Source organism: Streptopelia decaocto, assembly GCF_964273445.1.
Source record: "Streptopelia decaocto genome assembly, chromosome: 13".
In the NCBI taxonomy this organism is placed as follows: Eukaryota; Metazoa; Chordata; class Aves; order Columbiformes; family Columbidae; genus Streptopelia; species Streptopelia decaocto.
Genome location: NC_138668.1, coordinates 12365562 through 12391763, shown reverse-complemented (window position 1 = coordinate 12391763; position 26202 = coordinate 12365562).

Below are 26202 nucleotides of genomic sequence, written 5' to 3'. Positions count from 1 at the left end.
AGAATGATTGCTGTAATAAATAAACATTTGCTGTTATGTATGGGTAATTTTTTTTTAATGTGTTTGGAGAACTGGTTTGGGTACCTTTTAATCAGAATTTTTTTTCTCTTTATATATACATATTTTTAAATCACAGATTATTAGTACTTGAGACAAATTTTATTCAGTGTGCAGAATACTGAACCACTGATATATTCTGTCAGTAAATGGGGATGTTGTAACTATTTTGAGAAGTTAGACATTTAACTGAGGATTTACATTCATGTGTAGTTTTTAGGATGGAACTACCTATCCTTAAATCTACTGTTAATAGAAATTGCAGTGAATAACATAACGGTTTTGACTTTAGCCAGCACTGTGGCTGTTGCTTCAACCTGTAGGACTCCCAGATGTTTTTCTCTGCTCTCTTTGGCTAGAACTCTGTCCTTCCAGCTTGTGTTGTAATCTTTCCTAATGATTCTTTTTTATAAGGCAATGTTAGTTGGAATAATTCATACGTTTGTACTTATTTCAGATATATTTTTAAAGGCATAAAGGGTTTTGTTTTCAACTTTACAAAGATTTCTCATAACGTATTGTTAGAATTTGTAACACATTATATACATGCCCTAAAATATTTCTAGTTTAGTCTGAAAAATGTAAGTAACAGAATGAATCCTGATATGTTTATATGCTTTGCCTTGTTGTGCTTTTACAGAAGAAGGCAATTAAAACGTGTGTATATTACATTAGAGTAATAATTGGATTTGCATGTGGTGTTTTGTCATCTTTCATCCTTTAAACCATATTCCTGCTTACCAGTTGGTTTTATGATTTGGATTTCAGATTATCTCTATTTATGCTGCTGTGTGCTCGACATAAAAAGCAGCCTGAACTCATGCTGCCCTGGCATTGTGACAACACACTTGAAAAAAATTAAGAGATAACACAAGTAGCATTTCTGAATAATCTCAAATTTTCTGTTTCTGTGTAGATACATTTAAATATTTATTGTAAGAGGTAGATTGTATACCTTCTAGCTAAATGTTGCATATGTGGCGTATTGATTATGGCATTTATTGCAAGCTGTTCAGCAGATCAGTATGTTAGAAATAAAAACTGTACATACTATGGCATGCTCATAGACCCTTTTGTATTGCACTACTGTGTGATGGAATGGTGTAACATACAGTGCTGTGGCCCCTTAGCCAATGTGACTTTGTTTATTGATTCTTTCTTGTAGTGAACGGTAAGTTATCAATGGGAATCAAGGAAAAATAACTGTTAACTGTTCATGGTAATTTTTTTGTGGTCTCTTGCTTTAGGGAAGATACATGAGAAAACATTTGTTAAATAGGAGTATGTATTTAAAGTTTAAGCACAGATTCTACAGATATGGTATCTCTTTGTGTTTGTATGTACAGACTTCTTGATGTGGAGGACATAAAGCAATGACTTGTATAATAGATTTAATTCCTGTTGAATACAAGTTTGCTGCTGGAAAATGAGAGAATTCAGGCCATTTGGAGCTTAATAATAACTGCTGTTCTGACACTGATTTATCTGCAGTGACCTTTTGCAGTACGGTTCAGGAGAGAAGAAGCTTCAAGTTATTTTTATTTCCCCTAGAAAATGTTTGAAACACCAGAGAAGCATTTATGAAAGTTCAGCTTGTTTCTGAGTTTCTGCTGAAAACCACTGTTCTCAAAATAGATTTCTGTTTTTCTGAAACAAAAAAAATTGATTGAAATATAATTCTGATCTTTCAGAGACTGAATAACTTCCACAGTATTTGGTTACTGGCATGGGACAACATTATGGATGACAGAAGCAATATAGTGAAGTGTATCTTTCAATAACATTTTGGAAATTATCTGGTAAAAGGTGTAACTGAAAACCTAAGCCTAGTGATCTCTTAATACATACATGTATAAAATTAGTTGTTTCTGTTAGGAAACAGCAGAAAACAACATGTTGTTGGATTTTTTTGTTGAGATGCAGATCATGCGTGTTGGTGTTTGGTTGTATGGTAGGTTTTGTGGGTTTATGTGTTCTTTTTTTCAATTAACTTCTTTCATACTGTTTGGTTTGGCAGTATCAGCTCAAGGAATGCCAGCAGCTCATTTCAAACATACGATTTATGTATGTACTTACACAGCCATGTAATGATTGATATCCCTCCATTTGGGACTGTCGTGGCCTTGGGACATCTAGTAACTGTCAGTTCAACTAGTTTTGAAATGAAAATGAAAATTTGAATGGACTTTTTAGATCCTGGTGTACAATCAGAGGGAGACATCTTACAATTAACCATTTTTTTTGGTAATCAGTCAAAATTTTGTAGTTTCTCTGTTTACAGTCATGTTTGCAGTTACGTTCATACAAATACATATAAAACTAAATCATTGAATCCATCCATAAACCCATTTATTACAATAACTTCACTACATACTAAGGTAGTAGGGATTTCTGTAGGGTCATATTAAAAATATTTTCTTTTGCCTTGCAGTTAAGTAAATTAGATAAATTCCTTGGTGAGAGTACATGCATACCAGTGGAAGTAAGATACTCAAAATGTGTCTTATTCCATGTTTGTTGTTGCCATCAGGGCTTTCAGATTAAGCCCTTTGGGTAGTCTTGGCCAACTCTTGAAATGTATTATAAAGTATGTTTAAGGGGTTTGCCAAGTTGCCCAAGTTTTGGAATAAACCAGCTGCAAGATGATATTTTTCAGATCATATTATCTCACCAGTAGCATAAAGACAATAAAGTGCTATAGACCTCACTAGTCACAAACCCAGTAATTTTCATCTTACTGTTCCCAAATTTCAGGCTCTGTATTAAGTATAGCTAGGATGGAAAATTAATGGTAGTGTGTTTTGCAGTTACTCAGGGTTAGTATAAGGATTAGGAAATTACTTGACCTTAGTCATGAGTTTGCACAGGATCGTGGGCTTGAGCAACTCCATGACCTCTTTTAACCTGTAGTGTAAGATAATTTTATTGTGGAGAGAGATAACAAGGAGATTTTCAAAGTCTTGTCATGCACTGGATGCTGTGACCTATTTCATGACATGTTAATTAACAAGAAATAAGCACAAAACAATGCCTATTTAATGGAAAGGACAATTTAAAACTTTGATAGAAATCACTTGCAAAGTTATAATGAGTAAGAAACATAGTACAACATTTCACACACTGTATATGCTTTCACATCCAGCTGGCTTATCAATTATAACCGGTACTCTACAGATGGTGCAATATATCAGAATTAAGTCAGTCAGTTAGTTTGTTCCCAATTAAGTGCTAGTACTCCCAGTGGAGAATATTACCTTGAGTGTGAGTTAAGTGCCCATCTTCTAATATACCTTATGGTCTTATTTTGTCATTTTAAAGAGATGCCCTGTCGTGTAGGCTGGAACTTATTCTTCTTCCGAGTGCTACCTGTTTTGCACTTCTTGTTTCTGTTTGGAAGTTAGATAGAGGATTTGATATATCAGGGGGCTTGAAGTAGAAGTATCATGCAAAATTATCTTAGGATAAGTAAGCTGACATTACAGCATGTGTGATTTTACACCATATATTTGGATGCATACATACACTTGCCATTCCAAAATTTAAATGCTTGATAATACAACTTCAGTTAGAAACTATCTTTCTAATGTCCAGCCAGCCACTCCTTCTGTGGATTAGAAGCTTAATGAACTTGTCTCCTGAGAGAGGAGCATTACAGGGTTTGCCTTTTTCAGTGACTTACAAGCTCAAGAAACCTGCCTAGTATTTGCCTTGCTCCATCTATCCTCCGGTGCTTGGCTTTACAAGCCAATTCAGGGTTGCCACTAACAGGTTGATATCCAATTCCCTTACACTTCTTTCCACTTTTAGGTCTTAGTCTTTGCCCAGTTAAAGGCTGGTTAATTTTCTGACACCTTTCTTTTCTTGCATCTAAATGTCAAGCCGATCGCGGATTTGGTCTCTTGATCTAATGGACTTGCTGTCTTCCCCTGTTAGTATTTCAGGTGATCCTTCACTGAGAGGAAACCCTTGACAGAATTTGTTTTCTGAAGTGACTCTAGAGATTTCAGGCAATTACAATAGCTTCTGGATGGATATCTTTATTTAGAAGTTTAAAAGGCATGCTCTTCCAGTGCTGCAAATTACCCTTGTGGATTTGCTGCCACACTATGGGAAATCTCCATTATAGCATATTCAGTGAATCACAGCTATTTTAGCAGTCTCTAAGTTATGCAGAGATGGATTAAAAAAGTCACCAGTTTCAAAGGGTCTATTCTGAGCCCTTTCTTGGCAGCCTGGTATAATTTAAATGACAATGAGATGGAAAAATTGTCATGTATATTTGTTGGCAAAAGCATCTTTTTGGTACTTTTAATGCCACCAGGAATTAAAGTTTGGTAACTTGAATTGACTGAGAACTATTTAAATGTAATTAGGTAACTTTCTTACATAATCAGGGGGTGGGAGGGGGATGGAATTGTCAAAAATATGTATTTTGTGGTTGTGAAATATGAGATACTGTTTGGGAAAGAAAGCTTGTGTGTATCAAAGGAAAATTGTGTATTTCTGGTGCCAGTACTAAGTAGTGATAAAGCATTCTGTGGCAAGTACTGAAGTTTATAATGGATTATAATGAATGTGTATGGTTGACACTTGGCAATATGTAAGTTACAACTTGGAAAAATAGTTATTTGTGAGTTTTTAATAATTTAGTGCAAAAAGGTAATGACTTAAACATAAAATACAGATTAATACAGAAAATTATATTTAACAAAACATTGAATTTTCTTCGGCATAAGATTCAGTTTAAATGCTTTAAATGCAAATATGCAAGTTCTTAGCAATAAACGTGGGAAATGTAAATTCTTAAGTTTGTGTTAAATATTACAGTTATTAGTGAATAATAATAATTGTGCTTAACGACTTAAAGGATCTGTAAAGTTGCTGTAAGTAGTTATTAAATGTTTTATAATATTTTGTAAAAGCTGAAGACCAAAATGAACTAGAAGAAGAAAACCCTTACCCCCAAAATGAGGTTTGACTGAAAACCTAATGTATTATAATTGGAAACAATGGTCTATGTTGTGTTTATTTATTTGAAAAAAATGGGCAAAAAATCAAGGAAAATAAAGCTTTACTCCTATGAGTCATTTGAAGAGGATAAGTTGAATAAGGACAATTTATTTTCCATGCTAAAAAAGTTCCTTTTCTAACATCCGTTTCTCGTACACAAGGCTAGTGCAGTGAATCATTCCCTGTTCTCATGTAGATACCTTTACCATGCACATACTGTTTGGAAATATGTCTAACCCCATTAACTGGAATTGGTAGTGGGCCATCATCCATCTTCCGATAAACCGCATGAAGTGAGAGCGGAGACTGTGATAATACAGCTTATAACCATGTCAAGTCAAATAGCTGTTTATATCTGACTAATGACTGGGGCGGCGATGGAAGTTGTATTTCTTTTTCCAGAGGAATCTCTGATAAGATTAGAAATGTCCTTCACAGTCGCCGCTTTGTCCTTTAGCCGCTTGCCCTCCCTAGCCAGTTCTGGCAATTAAGACGGGACCATTAAACATGTTCTTATCCATAAGGCTAAAGGTAGGGAAACTGCCTGATAATAGCGTCAATATGGAGGATATTTGAATGCTGCTTTTCAGCAAGTCTCTAGGACGGTTGAAACATGGCTGAGGTTGAAATCCGGGGGCAGAACCTAGTATAATATTCTGTATTCCAAATAATTTATATTAATAAAAACAAACAAGTAAAAGCTTAATAATAATTTTCAGTGCTTCTGGGACATATAAAGTTGTTGAAGTTGATTTGAGGTTAACGTTATACTCTGATAAATCTTGTTCCCCCACGGCTTCCTCTTGTGTGCAGAAATGTCACCAGTGTCAGCAGTTTGATGGGGAAAAGGATGATGAGACTTTTGTGTTTATTGAAAACTTTCACTTTTTCAAACTGAATTTCCTGAGCAGTAATCGTGCTAATTCTTGTCTAATGAACATGTTGAATAATGGCTATTTTCCTTAATTTTCACACTCGCTCTTGAGAGAGGAGCATGTAGGTGTAGTAGTATTACACCTCATGTTCTTATCTGAGGTCCTGGTGTTGCTGCGTCCCAGTTTGCTGACATTGACACCTGAATAATGATTCTTTTGTAGGACTTAAGGGAGGCTTAATTAATATGATTTCCCCTTTCTGGATACTCTTGAAACCATGGCTGGAGCATTATGTCCAGTTTGGGCCTTCCAGAACAAGAAGGTATTGAGTGGAGGCTGGAGAATGTGATGTACTGCAGGTAACTGGTGGGCAGTGCAGTCAGCCAGGACCTGATGGGATTAGAGAGAAGGCAACAGGAGCAGGGTCTTCTCAGCAGAGCAGAAGAACAAGAAGCAATAGCTGCAAGTGGCAGCAAGGGAAATGCTTGTGGGAAACGAGGGAGGGAGAAGGGGAAACACCTTCACAACAGGAGTGGTTTGCTACTGGAATGGGTTTCTCAGAAAAATTGTGGACTGTATGTGTTTGAAGATATTGAAAATGTGACCAGACAGGACCATGAGAAACCTCATCTCGTTTTGAAGGTAGCTCTGACTTGAGGAATAGGTAAGGCTAATTGACCTCCAGAGATCTGTCCTTTTGGCATCAATCATTCCGCAGTTCTGTTTGTCCTAGTAGGGTTTACAAATACGCAGGCAGATCTGTATTTAGCAGGGAGGTGGAGCAGTTCAGCCCATATTCACTAGCTGAAAGTTGTAGGAAAAGCAATAACAAATTAGGGTGATGCAAGTACTGTGAGTCAGTTTTATTATTACCCTAGTTACTTCCTTCACATTCAGTATAAAGCTCTTAACTGACTGTTTCAGTGGCAGTTGGATTATTTACTTTTCTATTTGTCATGCATTTTTAATGACTGCACAAAGGAAAACATATTTGACTAGATGAGACAATTTTGATCAGTAGAATTAATAACCTGAACACAGTTTTTATATGTAGTGTCATATTAAGAAATGTAGCCCTGAAATGATTATTCTTGGAAGGAAAAGGTGAGGGACATTTTCTTTAGGAACAATCGTAAACAAATGTATTTCCTAGTGAAAAAAAATAATATGGGCAGCATCTGCTCAAGCTTCTTCATTCTGTTTTCAGTGTTGTTCTAACTCTTTGGACCCTTTGGGGAAAAACAGTCCCCAATGCCAGGGGTGGAGGGAGGAAGTATCTTTCAGCAAACCCATGCCCATCTATTTTGGGATTGTTAGAAGGGTACATTTGGAGTGATAATTGCCCCATCCTTGGAGACAATCAAGGCCAGGCTGGATGGGGCTCTGAGCAACCTTATCTGGGTGACGATGTCCCAGCTCGTGGCAGGGGCTTGGACTGGATGGCCTTAGAAGGTCAAGGTCCCTTCCAACCCAAACTAGTTTTTTAATATATGATGTAGATATTTATGCAGTGCCCTCAGTTATAGTTCATTCTATGTATGCTTTCCAAAGCTATTAAATTGTCTTTCAACTTTTAGATGGAGGCATGAGATTTGTCTATTTGGATTGATTACTGAGTGATCAAACAGAAAACCTCTTTTTTCATTAATCTGGAATTTTGTTACTAAAATAACGCTTAGGAATTTTTATACAGGCTCATTTAGAAGAGAGGCAAAAAGAAGACATATTGGCTCGGATTTATCAGCCTGTTAATACTGGTGATGATCTTGTGTATGTGGAGGCCCGCGGTGAGAAGTGGTGTTGGTAACAGGGTGGAGTCTTCTACATACAAAACCAGTTCTTCACAAGGCTTCTGTTCTCTCCTTTGAAACACTGGAGTTGACCTTTATTTTGTGGGGTAACACATTCCTCCTGTTCTGCAGTGTCAGGGATTCCTTAGCTTTTCCTGAAAGCATTTTTTTACTCTGAGGGAATTCAGTAAGAGAGTGTTTTAATTCCCAAAACTCTCAGCCACCTGCTGAAACTATCAAAACCTCCCTAAATTCAGAATAGAAAAGTCTTGTCTCTCCTTGCATTGTCTCTGTTTCTTGTTTGCAATCAAGTGAGCATTATAGTAATAGTATAATAAGCGCATGCCAGAGTTATATAATGAGTGTAGAACAAAACTGGATTGGGTGAGGCAAAAATGGGATTTAAAGAGCTGCTTGAAGTGAAAGTAGATGATCCTGGGAAATGACTAGGAAACAGTGTATAGTACTAATAACATCAACATTATTTTTTTCACTTTTCTGACACGTCAGCATGTTATTTGCAGCATTTTTCAGAATAATAAAATTTATTCAAGCAATTTATCCTTAATGTGTGTAGTATAAATAGTTTATGTTCTACTTATCTATCATATTAGCAGTATTCGATTTATACTTTCTTTACAAATTGGAAACATTGATTTTTCTCTAGTTCACATTTGGTATTTAGGCTAGTGCTTTCAGTTCCTATTTTAGGTTCTGCACTTCGAAATAAGTCGATTTCTCATAAAATTATGCTCTTTCGTAAGAGGCTCTGCAAGTGCCATATTCCTTTTTTACACATTGCTTACCTCTCTTTTGGACACAGTTAATGTGGTTGAGTTTAAGCTTCCCCCGTAAAGAACACTAGTAGTTTTCTTCTCCTTATTCAGAACACAAACCTACTAGTCCTGACCTCAGGTGATATTAATCTGGGGTTGTTACTGTTTTAATTCTCTTCTTTCTTGCTTCTACTTTGTCCCAAAAATTTTGACAAAATAGCTTGAGTCTCAGTTTCTGGATATGAGCGTCAAAGTTTTCCATGCATCTGCAAATTGCAAAGGAACTTCTGTGTGTATAAAACCTTTAGTTTGATTCTTCGAAGCTCTCTAATATAACTCCTCATTCTTAATTTATCCACCAGCAAAATTTATTTGACTGTATTCATTAGTTCCCATGTACATGTTTTTGAGGTGCCTTGGGAATCAGTCTGTTGATCTGTCAGTCCCACTATGTATCCTTTTTCCTTATTTTCATGACTCAGACATAACTAGATTTTTGGTGCTCTGTTGTTCCTAGCCTGTGATGAAGTTTCAAAGATTTAGGAACTTATTCAAAACTCTGATTAAGACTTAGATCTCCATACAGAATATTTCAAGACTTGGTAACCATAGTGAGAACCTGCAGGTACAGAGGCCCTTGATTTTATTTCATTTTCCTGTAGATTGAGGTAGTCTTTAAAAAAAAAAAAAAAAAAAAGAGGAAAGAAAAGGCTGCCAATCTATCTCCTTTATTTAGATGTCCTTTTGAATTTTTGTATTTCCTTAACATAAGAACCTGTAATTCTTTGACTGCAGAGATGTGGAAGTTCCTAGTGGATTTACTCTGTCCTTCAGCCATTTGTATGCTTTTTGGGACCAAATAAATTTTCAGCAGTAGAAGACTATTTAGGAAAATTTGGTAGCTTCATAATGATTGCTTCCAACATTTCACAAAGCAAAATTTCAGCACTACTGATACGTACCTGCAAAGGCACATGAATACATAGGCAGATGTAAAATTTGCATCAAGTAGGTGTCTTTCCATTAATTCAAATTCATTGTTATATTACAAAGATTGAAGATGTTCAGTTCAGCATGCTACAAGAGTGATAAATCTGAGTTAGATCTACCTTTTTAGTCACTTGGGATTAGGCCTTTTGCTGAAGAGATCCATTAACGTGTTTTAAATCTATTGATTCATAGTAGAAAGGCACAATTTAAAGTCGGAAGTCACTGAGTGAACTTTCCATTAAGTTAGGGAGACTCTGGTCACAGCTCATTTGATCTTTATGAAGTAGAAAATGTGATGTAGACCACACTGGCATTCTATTAGAGGAAATCATGCATTTAACCATGTAGCAAAATACTGTAACCAATTACATGAACATACACCTATTTTACACACGGCTAATCTTCTGAGCATAAAGTATTAACAATGTGCATACTATCGTGTTTTAAGGACTATTTACTTTTAAGCCAGTGATATGGGATAAATTTGAGAGAGAGAGGAAAAAAATTATGATTTATATAAAAGTTTTTTAACTGGAAATCAGCCTCACATAGAAATATGTGGATGCTCTTCAGCTGACATCAGCAAAGACTAACCCTGTTTTACTTAACAGTATCATCTGAAATTTCATTTAGAAGAGAAAAAGAGATGTTCAGCATCAGAAGTTATTTCTTAGAAATCCTGTATTTTAAAAACAACTTTGAATCTATTAGGGGATATAAAGATATGTTCTGATTTGTGAGTCAGCTTTCTTCTACATGGGGTGTACACGAAGGTGTCTAAACATCTTTACATTGCACAACATATTTTCTTAAAAAATAATAGTCAGGGTGAACTTGTTCTTAGGATTACATGTTTGCAGTGTGATCTAACAGTTCAGTAGGGTGGCAGTGGATTTGCTTAATGTTAATGTGCCTTTTGAATGACTTTGTTTATATAAAGAAACATGCACTTGGGCACTCAAAATGCCTTTATACAGATTAGTCACAGTAGACGCTTTCTTACTGTCAGGCAGTTATGTAACACATTGAAAGCTGATACAAAAGCTGAGAGCTGAACTTCTACATTAGAATGTTCTGGGTGTCATTTGAGGGTACCTGTGATTATATTCTTAATTTATTTTTCTATTCCTGTTCCATTGTCCCATGTCTACTTTTTAGACCCTGGGCATTTTGACTGGTAGAAATTTTTTCTCCAGATCTTTTGGCCTTTATGGTAAAATGCTATTTGGAGGAAGGAAAATCTTTAGAATATAATTCGTAATGACACAAACTCATTTCACCAGTGGTTTTGACTTATTCCATTGCCAGAAATAAATTATGAGCTGGGAAGTTATAACCTCTATCATTATCCGCTTATTGTGTATATTGGCACTGCACAATTGGAATGGGCATATGAAGATTAATGTGTTATATGCCAACATGTCCTTCTCTATGCAAAACATTCTGTGAGTATTGAGGTGATTTGTACAAGAATTTTGTAGACAATGCCAAAGCTAAGTCAAAATAAATTAAACATCCCCATCTGGCTTTACTTTCTTGCAAATGGACACAGCTATATATTATAATACAAATTACTCTGTTTATTATAGCTCTTATTTACAATGCAGTTTTTCTGGAGCTCTGCTATATGGTCCATTAGTCACAATTTTTCCAGAAAGATTTCTGGATCTTGAATGTGTCTGCACTGAGGAAACAACAGAACTCTACATACTTAGAAATACCATGACGAAAAGTACATATGGAGTCCCATTCAGGCCACTATTTTTGTGCTCTTTAGGCAGATCTTATAATGAAAACTTATACTGATAAAAGAAAGCGCACTGTACTCGACTGATGATCAATGTATTTTCTTTAGCATGCATAGATATTTTTTTCATATACCTACAAGAGACTTGTGTATGCATAAACATGATGCTCTTGAAGTCAGCAGTTGTTGTATTTTTATAGTTTCTGCGATGGTGTTTCAGTTTGCTAGCCAGAGGATGTATTTCCAACACTGAACTATGAATGAACTTGGAGATGACCTACAGTAAAAGAAAAGATGGGTGAAAGTAACAATGAGATTTTGGTCACTTATCAGTGAATGCACATACTTCTGCTGCCACCTGACCGATGTTATGTCTCATAAGAAAGTAATTACAGATAGTTCTAATCTCATATTCCAAAATGTCAAGGCAAGGATTAGTCCAGCTAGTAGTTTTCTCACAATTTGCTATAAATACTCTGTATCAAGTCTCTTGGAATTTCCATTTTTGTATGGTGGTGGGTACTAAGTGAGAGTTTGGTACTGATAGGTGTTACTGGGCAGTCTCAAAGGATAAAAATATTTTAACTACACACTATTTTACAAAAAAATAGAGAATTGTGTGTTCACATTGTGTTCAGCTTTGGAAGTATAATAAAAAGTAGTTTGCAGTAGAAGTAACCTAGCAAAAATGAGTTCATATCATTTCAGAAGAGAGATAGTATGAATCTATTTAGATTATATTGAGTTTTCCTAACAGAAAGGTGAAGAGAGCCAGTATTCACCACAATCTTGTTGTATGAGAACTTAACTAGGTGTCAAGGATTATAGATTTCTATCTAATCTCTCTAACAGCATCCCTGGTTTCCTCAGGCAGATCGCTTGATTACTGTGTCACAAATCTTCACCTGTAACAGAGGAGTCAGAGCGATGCTTTGTATCTACAGTCAGGGCAGGACTGTCTTAAATAACTAATGTGTTGTGCTGATGTGGGGACTTTGATGTTAGTTAGAATAACTTGGGCTTGATAAAATACAACTGCTAATAATTTTGATGAAAGTTGTGTGAGACATGTCGCTAATAGTGAGTGGATTTTACTGATCAGATTATACCAAGAATTGTTGTCACAGGTAGTATAAAGTAAATTGACAAGTAATAAATACAGGTTGATATTGGGAAATGCAGAGAAATGGTTTGTTATAGACAAAAAAAAAAAAAGTCTTTAAAGCTACACAGAAGAGAAATGAAAGTACAGACAGTTGTGCTCTCTGAAACTGTGTGTGCAGATTGTTGGGTTATTTTTGTGCCACGCTAAGGACAAAGTAAAAATTCTTGTTTCTCTCCTACTGTACCCTATTCACCTCACAATAGATGGAGAAGATGAACTTGTGATTTACCACAGTCTCTCAGTTCTATGGCTTCACAAATTTTATCCTGCTCTGAGCTGCAAACCGATTTACATGTTTTTCTTGTGTCTTGTTTTATTTCCTCCAAAATTTGAAATGGATTTGTTTACAAAGACAGACAGACATGGTTCTTTGCTGCACTTTTTGCTTCTGCTGTGGGTAGTTGGGTAGGAAGCTTGGAGGACTGAAAGATTCCGACTACCTGTTGCCCAAATAAGTGAGTGGTGCCTGTGTGCACTGAGCACTGACACAGTGCAGAGGTTCTAGATGGGTCATTTCAAACTGAGAAGACACTTTTGGTGAAAGACTGCTCATCCCATCTCCTGAGTGATAGGTCCACATGTATGTTTCTTGTCTTTATTTGGAGCTTTGAGATGGATCAGGAAAACATGCACGCATGGCATTAGAGTCCATCATTACTTACAGTAAAATATGAAAACCTGTCTCTGACAAAAGTCGAACATTTTGGTGCAAGCCAGATAGAGTAATGAGACTTATTTGCATATTGAATAGCAGCAGCAAGTTTGATTATTCTCAAAAAAGCACTCAGGGTTCCGATTTACTACAGCTTAGTATAAAAAAAATAAATCATTTTTGGATTGTTTGTGTTGGTGGGTGTTTTGTGGGTGTTATGGCTTTTTAGAAAAAGTTCTTGGGTGTTTTGGCATTTTTATGGCTTTTAAAAAAATCATAAATGCTAAAATATTATCCATGTATCCATGAAGTATAGCCAAACTCAGTAGTTCTTTTGAATAATTCAGTTGTGAGCACATCAAAACACTTCGGATTACTGATGGAAGCAGTGTCTGGATTCTTCCTTTCCATACCTTTTCAAATCTTCTGAGACATTTTTTTTTTGTATCTTTATTCTCATAGGAAATGGTAGTGCTAAAGTTTACTAGTAAAATTAATCTTCAGTACAGTTCTTTATCTGATGTATGCATTCATTAATAAAGAGTCCCTGCTGTTGTTGGCTCCAGCACAACTTAATTAATTACTATTTGAAATATGGATGCGGTAAATGATCCAACTTAGTGAAACAGGAGAACAGCTGTTACCTTCTTTTATATTTGAAGTCCTTGGCTTTCCTCCTTATTTGTGTGTGCCATCCCCTTTTTCATCCTATGACAGTAATTCCATAAATACTGGACTTGGATTCATCTGTAAACCCTGATCCCTGTCTTGTCTTCCCACTGTGTCATCTTGTTCTGCTCTGTACTCACCCTTTTATCATTTCACAACCATCCATTATTGTGTCTCCCTCCTTTTCTCTGTCACAGATTTTCAGAATCCTGATATCCTTTTTCTTTCCAGTTACTTTTTTCAGTCATTCTATGTTCCTGAAAGCCAAGTAAGTTGTTTGCTGCTACACCGGAAAAACTACTGCTTTTGCCATCTTGCCTTGTGATGTATTTTGCAAGTGGCAAACACCTATGTGGTTCCTCAAAACAACGTTATGTAATTCATTAGAAGCTTTTCCTAAATATTTGTATTTTCCCAGTTAGTCAGGCTGCTTTTTTCTCTGATCAAATACTGAACTAAACTGATTTTTGCTTCTCTGTCTACTTTTTTTTTTCCTTATTTTATTTTTAGTTTTTCCTGTCTAGAGGAGACACCGATAGGTAGTTTTTAAATAACGCCTCAAATCGCTGCAGGGTTTCCTGTCAGGTACAGGCAAGAGCATTTCTGTGCAATCCAGGGCTGTAGAGAGGGAAGGGAGGTGTCTTAGTCCTGCATCCACAAACTCTGAGAGTTGCAACATCCTCAGTGTCTTTGCCATAAATATTCTGGTACTTAAGCTGTGATGTTCTTTCATGTGCTATCTTTTATACTCAGAAATTGTTTTGAGATGTTTACCTTTGAAGCTGGCACGGTTTGTTGAGCACTGCTCTGGCTGAGCACTGCTCTGGTTGACCTTGCCCTGTGCAGGGTGGTTGGACTGTGGCCTCCAGAGGCCTCTTCCAACCTCAACTAGTCTGTGATTCTGTGAAGTACAAGAGAAACAATAATGGAGAACAAAGAAATAGGCATGGAAAACACTGCATTCACCGAAAGAAAAATCATGCAGAACTAACAAATGTCATTACAGAAGCAATTTAACCTACTTCCCTCAGCACAGAAGATGTAAACCCCTATTGCAAAATGTCAGAGAAACTCAAACACTCAGTGGGATACATCATATTCTGTGTTATTCTAGAATAAAGTCAAGTAAGAAGTAGCATCCTAACTCATTTATTTGTTCTTTTGTACGGTGTACTGTTTTGAATACGCTTTGACCATATAGTTTAAACTCTTAAGGGAAAGAGCAATATCAAAGAATATATTCGCAAGTGTAAGCACAAGTTAAATCCTTGGCATAACTCTTAAGTATGAAGGAATCTATTATTTTATTATTTCCAGAGAGGTTTTATGATTTCAGAACTGAGTAGCCAGGAAGGACCTATGAGTATTTATAGTATGTAGGACTACAGAGACCTCTAAAAATAGACTACAGTTGTTTATGCTTTTATAAATATGGAATGAAGAAAATGTTACATTCTCCATTTTAGAGACCGAAAACAGGAGTATTTAATGAAAAGAAGTTATTTATTAAATAGTTGAAACAAAAGAGATCATGAAGCAAGGAAAATACTGAAAACATCAGAAATCTAGAACTTTCAAAGGACTGTGGTTTTCTTTCTCAGACTACTGTTACAAAATCAGACGTATATATTTTTTTAAAAGCAAGCAAGCCTTGAAGCTATTTTCATTTTGAAATGAGATTTTTGGATTACAAAAAAGAATTTGTTTTCTTTATAGAAGTAGATGGAAGTCCCTTCATTTCTCTTATATTTGATTCTGATTATCCTGGGCCACAGAGTAGGGGGGTTGGGGGAGAAGGAGCGGGAAGAAGAAAAGAATAGAGACAGAATTTTTTCATTGTCCAAAAAAGTATTATCTTCTATCCCTAAGAATACCGTTGTGCTTAGAGGAGTGAATAACGATTTATCAGTCTTCAGTACATATGGAACTGAAAAAGCTTATGGAAAGGTTGTCTGTTGGGTTCAGTCTACTTATTGGAAAGTTTTATAAGGGAATGGAATTGATTACTGGTTTTTCTGTAGATACTTGGGGCCAGCAAGTTAAAGGGATGATATACATTTTTAAAAAGTCAAATAATATAATGTGTTATTAACAACTATTGCTCATCATTATACCCTTTTCTAATTGCTGTCCTGGTAACTTCTGTTATGCCTTCCTGCTGTCCCTTCCACTTATTATGGCTTTTTGTTATTTATAAAAGCAGTAGAATCAAAATTACTTCTGACTGGTCTATAAATGTCTATCAACTCTAGTCTACATATTCTCCCCATAGCAGTACCCCTTTCCTGGTCTCTTGTGTAACTTTTTTTTGGGACTGTTTATCTTCCTTCCCTTCCCTAATGTCTGATCAGTTCTGCGCACTGCGAGACCCGAGGGGCTCCCCCATCCCCTCCCCAGTGCCAGGCAGTGCCACGGGGACACCTAAGCTCTCCCATTCCCTCCATGGTGTCAGTCAGTGCCATGGGGACACCTGAGCTCCCTGCGCAGGCACTGGCACCCTGAGCCAGGTGGGCAGAGCTTTGTCCACCCCCCAGCCGCGCTCCTGACAGAACAGCGGCTGCTTTTCCTGCCACTGAGTGGTTGGGATGTGCCTGTGCCGCTTCTGACTCTGGGCTGCTTTACTTCATCATTTTTACTGCAGTGCAGGGATGTAACTTGATTGTGGTGAGGGGGGAAAAAAATACCACATGAGAGTTGAGTTGTGGACTATGTATTTGGGATTGAAGAGCAGATGCATTCTTTTAAAGAAACATTATCACTCGTTATAACAGGTGATGGGCTCAGCTTTCCACTATAACACATATTTCATATACAACACTAGACAAAGATGACTAAACTAGGAATTTAAAGAAGAATACAAAGGAAGGGGCTATCTATTGAGAGGATCATTATCTCTTGAGATGATCAATAGTTTGGGAGGGAGGATTTAGAGCTAACTCCAGTGATGGTTTTCTGTCAGATTACATTCACCTTTTTTGTTCATTTTGCATGGGAATTGATATTTGGTCTAGTTTAGAAGCTTTTTTTTTTAATGCTCACTTTTTTCCTGCCTTTGGCAAAATAGACACAGGAAATAATGTGAATTTTGACCGCTTATAGAGTTCTGAAAAATGTTAATGGTGCGTTTGTCAAAACTTGCTGATAGACTGTAGAGTTCACCGTAATTGTAGACATGCAAAGCTCTGTTTTTCAGGTGTCGGTTGTGGTTCATTTTTGCAGACAGTTTGAAGACTGGGTCTGGGTGTTTGTCCCCAGTTACAGCATATGCAGTACATGTGCCAGAGCTTTTGCTGATAGCAGAGGTGTTGTACATTGGTGCGATGCCCAAGTTTGTTTGCTTGCTTTTATTTACGTTTTTCTCAAGATACTTTGTGAAGCAAAGATTTGTACTGATGAACTGGATGATGCACAGAAAATAGGTACGGCTAAGGAGAGGTGTGAATTCCAGAGAAACTGAGCTGAGATTTCACCTCCAAGATTTCTTCTTATTTGCCAACTGTACTGAAGACATCCCAGTCCTAATCTTTTTTAAGTCGAATGTGAGTTCTAATTGTAGCTAAGGAAGTAAAAAGTAAATCCAGATTTATTTTTTTTCTCTGCCTTTGATATGGTGCACTACTTTGTACGTGTTTTAGCAGTATCTTTTAAGCTCTTATTTATGAAGGAGTTTATTTCCAAAGAGACTTTATTTCAGTTTGACCCTGGCAGGCAAAGTCATGGCTCTATCACAGGGCCATAAGATAATGACAAGGGCTTTTTTTAGGATTTTGGTTGTTCTGGCTGAGGATCTTACATGTGCTATTGCCCCTTTGTCAGAGATACCCAAGTCAGCAGAATGGTGCATGCATTTAGGCTGCTAGTTTTGCAAATCGTTATTCATTGCCAGTCAAAATAAACAAGAATTTTTCTGTGGGAAAGAAATACTGGGGTTATGTGAGGATAATATGTTCAGATATCCACTGATCACTTTCCCTAATATAGGCAAAATGCACATGGAAAAATAAGGCAATTGTGAGTAGAGGTTATATAGGCATATCAGGTAGTAATTTATTTCTTATCAGCATTTGGTCATCGGAGTTTTGGCTTAACTGAAAGTGCAGGCAGTGCCCTGTATACTACTATCATTATCAGTCAGGTAATGAATTACAGCGAGGAGAGTTAATTAGCGTTCTCATCTGCTGCCACATAGGCAATGGTACACTAGAGAAAGAAAAATAGTATGTGTTAGAGTCTGTTTTTTGCCAGGTACAGCAACGATGCATGGACACTACTATTCAGTTATGTATGCTAGTAAAGAATTACCTCAAAGTTTTGCAATGTTTTTTTCTTTTTCTTTCCCTACCCACTGCATATAGAAAACGAGTATGTCATGATATTGAGGCTGCATATTTCCCAAATAGAAATTCTGTAGACTCAAGGACCAAGATTGTACAATTTATTGCAACCTTTTCAGATATCTGTTATCAAACACTTCAGAATATTGAAAACTATGCATTTCACAAAGCTGTTTTTTGCTATTGTTGTTGTTTCTTTGTTTGTTTGTTTGTTTGTTTTTAATAATTGAAGAATACAAGCATGGCTTTCAGAGACTGACACAAAAATTTCTGGAAGTCAGTTAATTGGGCTGGTTTCTAACACAGCACTTAAAGATTTTCTTTTGATTAAGATGGGAAAAGGCGTGTTTTGGAATACACAATTTCTCATGGTCTGTATTACAGTTGAAAACCTAAACAAATAAAGAATAAAAACTTTGTCTTCTTGGAGTCTCAGTAGAGAAGCTGAACATCATTCAGCATGAATTACTCTTCCGTCCTAGACTGGGTCTTTCTGATCAGGGTAGGGATATTTCAGTATGTCAGTGGAGATGAGTTTTATGGATGAAAGGAAGGCTGGTACCCAGAATTACAGAGACTTTGCTGAGAATTAGTTCACTGTCCATCCAGTGTTCCAGAGCTGACTAATGAAATAAAAGGAAAAATAGTATTCTAATATAATTTTCTGATATAAAGAGTTTAGTGATCTGTGTACTTGTGACTAAAGCAAGATTTTTTTGTGCCTGGAATAATTATGGAGACCCAGTTGTCTGCATCTATTTTGAAATATCTTGTACATATTTCATGGCATCTTGTATTACCTGACATATAGTAAATGAAATTGTAATAGAATATGTTCGTAGGGAAAGTCTGTGAATTTGTGAGTGGCTATAATAAACAGATTACTTGAGTTGTGATGAAACTGGCTGCTTTGTATTGAGCACAGCCAGCTCAGATTTCAAGAGATTCAGGTTTTTTAATCAAGTGCTTAAAATGTCTATAATAAAAAAAAGGCTTCAAAGAGGAGAGATTAAAAAAAGTAAATAAACCAGAAAAAAAAAAAAAATCAAATTTTGACCACTTAAATTGCTAACCTTCAAAGCTAACGCTGGAGAAGCACAATATTATTAGCAATAAAAAGAATTTACTTTGCCCTTTTATAATTACCATAAACCAATTGACTGAGATGGAATGATGTTAATATTTAAGAAGGAGGACACTAGATTCTATTATCTCAGAAGCTCTGTCACCTGGTACACTCTGTAGTCCTGTTATCTAATTATTGTCCTTAAATTGCATTAGTGTGCCAGCAATTTGTCTACTGGTGGAAAAGTAATTGACATTTGGGTTACTGCTTCGTATTTGGGAGACTCACTAGCTGGTTCCAGAGAGCCCTCTTCTGTCAAAGCAGATTAGCTTAATTTTACCTAAAAGAGAAGAGAAGGTCTGTGTTTTTGAGTATGTCACTTACATAGCTCTCTTGTAATTTGGTATTAAAAGTCTGGTTATATCTCAAAACTAATTGGCAACTGAAAAGAGAGGAAAAAAGTTATGGCAAATTAATAAATGACACTTCTGACTTGAACTCCAGGGCTGTCAGCTCTTTCCTGGAGTGTGCAAGCAGTTGCGCCAAAGAGCCAAAGCAAACACTGCGATGCTGTGGATAGAGGGGGGTGTTTGTTTGATGGCACCTGCTGGATTTGTGTTTGTATCTCGGGTGTGCGGTCGGCAGCTGGTGCAGTCCCGGAGCCACGTCACCACAGGAGAGACCTGGTCCATGGCCGGGGGCTGAGCTGTCACAAAGGTGCTGAAATGCTGGGCTTTATCCAGAGACCCCGGGGAGGTCTGCTTGGTTCACACATGGGTTGTCAGGTCTGCCTCTTTTCACTGGGGTAAAGACCAGATTATCAAGATTTCTTTGTAAGAACTGGTGCTTGTATGCCCTGGGTTTCCAGCTGGTTGGGCAATGCTGATGGCTGTTTGCCTTCACATATCTGCTTCTAAGGCAAGTGGCCCACTTTGCTTTCTTTACCTGTAACTGTTTGTGTATTATCATTAAAATAAAAATTATTTCTATTTCAAATAATATTTTTCTAACTAAAATACACAGCTTGTCTCTTCATGATCTCTAGTAATTTTAGTTTTCTGTTTTGTTTGGAGGAGGAGTGCTTCCGACCTCTTTGTATATAATTTCTTTGATTAAAATTTAAAGGATAGTTATTACTCCATATAGCCTGAGTACGGGAAGAGTAGCCTGTATTTCAGTGATTACATTGCACTGAATACATTTCTATGTCTCTGCAAAGGGTTTGGTTCATGACTGTGTACAATTAAGTGCTTGAAACTTTCCAGACTAATGTAATTTGGGATCTTAAGTTGATTAGAGATACATGATTACAAAATGCACATAATAATTTATGTGACAACTAGAATTAAATTTAAGGGATATTTTAAATTACCACGAGGAATGTAGTTGTCTAGTGGTGGTGATAATTTTGCTAATATAATTTGTTTAGGGACTTTTCAGTTCATGTTTAAAACCAAGAAGATCTTACATCTCTTCAGTTGGTTGTTGTTTTTTTTTTTTTCCACAGGGCTATTGCATAAACAAAAGTTTAATGCTTGAATTTATAAAATCAGTAGTGTCAGTATAATCCAAATGAAACATTTAGGAATGTTGGCTAAAACTGAAAACCCGAATTTCTTTTGACTATAACTTTTTAAAAATATTTAGAGCGTTGATTATACATCTTTAGAGGTCTCTGCCTCTATGTCTTTAAAATACTTCGTCTTCCGATGACAAGAATACTGATTGTCTCTCCTTTTGGTGGCTTACATTACATAATATAATCACCTTTTTCCCACCATTATTATGAATTTGTTAAGGCCTTTTGCAGATGATGTAAATTGGTGGACTATTTTGCATAAAAGACGCTTTATCTCTTCCATATCTCAGAAAATGTTTTTTATGGGAGTGTACAGAAAACGGTAAGAGAGCTTGATAAAATTATCAAAGTATCAAAGGATTTCTGTGATCATTTGTGATAGGGTAATTATCCATTACAAAATATGTTTGGAAAACAAGCTTATTGCACACAGCCCCACCCCCCCAAAAAAAAAAAAAAAAAGGGGGGGGGGGGAACAAAACAAAACAACCCCAAACAAACAAAAACCTTAAGTTGATTCTGCAGCCAAAATGGCAACGCAATGAAAGTTTATGATAGACATTGCCATTCTTATTATACAAAGAAATTCTGAAAACTGAGTATTTCAGAAGAAAAATTAGTACCTGCATACCATACTGCTGAGGGTTTAGATTGCGGGGTGACAACAAAAACCCTGGCAGATGTATTGTTAACCTCCTCCCTCTCCCCACTTCCCACTCAGGACAGGTGATCGGGAGGGAAAGAAGGACAGAGAGAAGAGAGTTGGAAAAATTAAAAATGTTTTACTAATGCTACTAATAAGAATAGAGAAAATAATACAAAATATACAAAACCAATCTTGAAAGTCTCAGCAACTGCAGAGCCGGCATCCAAAGTCCTGGATTAGACTCTGCAGCCAAGTGGAGCTGGATTCAGTCTCTCACTAGGCCTCAGTTCGCAGGGATGACTAGCAAGGTCCTCTCCTAATGTCGGCCATAAGCAGAAGGGAAAAGGCAAAAGGGACGAGATCCTCGTGATCTCCCACTTTTATATGAAGTATTCACGTGGATGGAATGTTATCCACAGTTGGTCAGTTTCATGGTCAACGGTTTCTCGTTGCCCCTCTCGCGAGATGTCCATCCATGCTTATCAATAAGTTTGCATTCCATTGCTAGGTTTACCAAAACATGTGTCTGGTTCTCCAGGAAAATGCCGTTAATATGAAGGCTTTAGCTGACAGGCAAATCACTGAAAGAGAAACTTGTTTTTAACAAAACCAGGAAACATACTTTATATGACTAATGTGCTACTTAAACAAAACAACTACAGCTGCAATCTGAGAGCATCTGCACTGATCAATCTGTTCGACTTCTGGACTGTTTTTCTTCACCTGAGATTACTCTGAGGTTATTACTTTTCAGGAAGGTAATATTATATTAATGATTACTAGTAATTATGTTTTAAAAATTCTAAAATGTCATAATTTGAGGATAAGAGTGTGCTCTAAACGAGCCAAAGTTATTCAGAGATAATGCCTCTATTTTTTTATAGCCTGTTAAAGTTGTACCCTGCGAGGGACAGGTGATGGGCAGTGACCAGTGGCGTTCATTAGCCTAACACTGCGAGTTTCCCAAGTCAAATGCTAAGCATTATTTTGCTTTAAAATTCTAATAGTACTAATAATGAGATGAATTTACTGTTAAACCAGGAATAGAAAAATAACCTTTTTGCCCCAAAGAATGGTATGTGTAAAAGGTCAGAGCTGCACCTGGAAGTAGAGAGATGCCCAGTGGTCTGCACCTGGGTCATAATGATAATCCAGTGTTCTTGAAATGCAGTAAAAGTGTAAGTTTTCAGTAGGGCAAAGGATATTGTAGGAGAATCAGTAATTTCTTAGATTTGGGATTTCTTGCTTACAGTGCTGTTCAGAAAGTTAGATAAGACCGGGCTTTTAAAGAGCGCAGGACCAGAATTTCTTATTCTCAGCCTACACAGCAGCTGCTAGATTTTCAAAATAGCTCAACTCCCAACAGTTCCTGTTCTGCAAGGCACAGAGCTCTTGTGAAAGTCTGGCTCTCATTTGGGTGCCAAAATGAGATCTGAACCCTCATGAAAATCTGAAACTCTGACTCTCATGAAAATCTGTGAGTACGCTGATTGATTTTTTTTTTTTTTTAAATATATATATATATTTTTTTTTTTTGGGGGGGGGGGGGCAGGTGGGGGAGGGAAGAAAAAATCCTTAAAGTGAAGATGAAAGTTAGGTTAAAACAGTGTATTCATTTTTTAGCAATTAGTTTTTTTGGCATGATTATGATAGTACTCTGATAAGCAGAGGTCTTTTCTCTGCATAGTTGTTAGAGGGCTACACATGCTAAAAAAAAGGATGTGCTGTATAATTGTTTCTAATGGATTAATCTCTCTCATTAACTTCACTTTTCTTTACGTTCTCTGGTGCTCTCTTCTTGAGGCACACAGAACAATGACCATGTCGACTTTTCCTCTGAAGTTTAATTCAGACAGGAACAACTGTATATGGAACCTGCATGTATTTTTAATGCAACTAAAAGTGCAAAAAAATTCTAGTTTAGATCTATACTCCTTGGAAGTCAGTTGTCTCCCTAGTCTTTTAAATAGAAAAAAAAGGAATTTCAATAGATGAGGGAAATTTGCTTTAACACTGCCTACAGTGGAACTAGAAGAAAGGGAATTGCTAGCAGAACTTGTATCTTCATGATATTTACATGATTAAAATATAAAATGTTACACCAGTGTTTGTGTGGAGCGGAGCTGGTTTTCAGTAACATGTGGGATTCGTAACTATGTTTAACGACATGGGTAATACCAGAAAGGGGAAGGAGTTGTTGGCTTTAGAGAGCTCTCTCGAATGTGGTTTTCACGTATCGAAGAACATTGTCTTACAATTTAAAATTTAATTTGACTTGTTTCCACGTGTAAACACTGCACCATTTTCATAGACTTTTCTTTGGCATTAGTTCCTTGGAGATAATGGTTTCCAGTGGTTTATCTGGTACTAAAGTAAGACTTACTATGAATGTTACTTTTAACAATTACGTGTCTTTGGCTCTTTAATTCCCTGCTTTGTCTAGCAACCATAATTTATCATCAATACATTTTTTATCATTGAATAAATACTAACATGTCCTGCGATATATATGCACTAAATGTAAATATGTAGATATACTTGCATTTTTATTTATGCATGATATAAATATGTGTGTATAATGTAGATGTCACTGTATGCCTTTCCCTTCTCATCTGTCTTAGTGCAATAGTTCAAAGTTTTCCTCAAAAGCCTGAAGTTCTTGAAATTTCATTCCTATTTGAGGATATTTTCAAAAGTACCTACGCATCCACTTACTGAATCTAGGAAGTGTTTCTTGAAATGAGAAGAAAGCTGTGCACTCAAGCAACAATAAATATACCTGGAGTGCTAATATGCTTTCCAAACAACATTCGTAAAGGTTGAGAAAAAGTTTGCTACCCCCAAGCACACAAACCTCTTTTTTTTTTTTTAACATCTCTATTCAAACAAATATACCAAGAAAGCAAATTCTGCAGTAGATGCATAAGCTAACAAATTCATTTTAATCCCATCTTTTCAGCTGAATTGTGTTTTGCCATTTTTAGCATTACCTCCTTTAATGTAAGTGTGCATATAATTCATATTACATCATAGCGTGTATATTGTGTTCTGTATATTGGGCTCTTTATAAAGAAAAGAAAGAATGTAATTCAACAGAATGTCCTCTTTCATCTTATTTCAAAACCATCTTCGGGCTTGTTGTAAAACTGTTTATTTTGCTCCCTCCTATGACTTTTGCAGGCATTTAAGAAGGTTAAGCTGTAGATTTCCTGCATTTGTCTAGAAGGACTAAACTTGTACTAGCTTTGTTTTGTAAATAAAAATATTACATTATCATTGCCCAGCTGCAGATATATATTTGCTTCCAAGGCTTATATACTTCTGCTACAATGACCTATAGCTCTGTTTATTAACAATTCTCTGACAAGGTGCCACCATAAGTCACAGGGCAAAATTCTGTAGTAACTGCTGTGATGTGTGCTCTGAACTCTTCTGTTCTATGTATAGGAAACCTCCTTCAAACACGAGTAGACAGATGAAGGTAGTGAACAAAAATGACAACCTTAAAAATTCTCTGTCTCTGCATGAATGACTTGGCTTTGCTGAACTGAGCCCAAGTCTGACCTCAAGATTTTGTTGAGTTGAAGACCCAATTTCCCATGACACAATCTGTAGAGGAATATAGAAAATATGTAACTGCCTTTCCTCTTATTTTCCAATTATTTTTTTTAAAGGCAGTAGTGGCTTTTTTTTTTTTCTTTTCATTTTACAGACTTACTCATACAAAATGAATATTATCTTAGAATAAGTGCCAGAAGGCAAAAATCACTATCTTTGAATTGAACTGTTTAAAGAAAGTCACCTTGAAAATGTATTTCTTTATGGAAGTTTTATGTCTGTAGCCATGCGTGAGTGGACATGTAAATGTAGCAAGGAGTTGCTGACACAGTATTCCTGTTGTTGAGCACCATTGTGTAAAACTAGAGGCAACTTACCCAACTGAATTAACAAACAAAAATGTCAAAATAAATGAAATGTCTGCCAGAATTAGAATGTACAAATAATTACAGATTTTAGGACAAATAGTGTAGCTTAACTTGAACACCAAAATCAGAAACACCTGCTTTTTATGCAATATGTGTGCAAATGTTTTGAAATGTGCTTCATGGCTAAACAGTGAGCAGCACAGTGGTGTTTTCTGGGTGTTTTTTTTTTTTCTACAGGTATTATTGCTTTATGCTTGGCATGCAGCTGAAAGATCACTTGCCACTGTAAAGGAGACCTGGAATGTCTCTAATAGCTGCTTTTCTCCAATGAAACATGCAAAGCTCGTGCTGTGCAGCGTCTCCATTTCTGTGTCTCGACAGAGAAACCCAAGACCTAGAGTTTTAGAAGATGGGCAGAAAAAAATGGCTGAACCCCCAGCTGATTGATGTGTAGATTGCCAGCCCTGGTACTTCTGAGGAAGAGGTTTTTTCCTCACTCTGAGACTTGTCTCTGTTGTCATAATGAATTAACCCTGGTTGTGGGAGCTAAGGGGCTGTGGTCATGCTTAGAGTATAACAACACTTTTGCAGGCACAAAACCAAACAAACCCCTCAAAAAACACCCACACCAAAACAAAAACCAAGAAGCCCCTCCTAACCAACTCAAAACCTTAGCTTGATTTAGAACTGATAGGACTGTATGGACGAGTCCCTGGGAAATGCACACCCTTTTGGATGAGCCTCTGTTCACTTGGGGGTGGAAACCATGAAGACTTTTCAGTCCTTTCTTTGTGTGTTTGGTTTTATTGTTGGTTTGTTTGTTTGTCTGTTTGTTTTTCCTTGTTCCTCCCCACACACTCCCCTGTGACCTGACTTGTAAGGGGTTTCCTTTTTAATGTACCTTCTATTGACAATTCCTT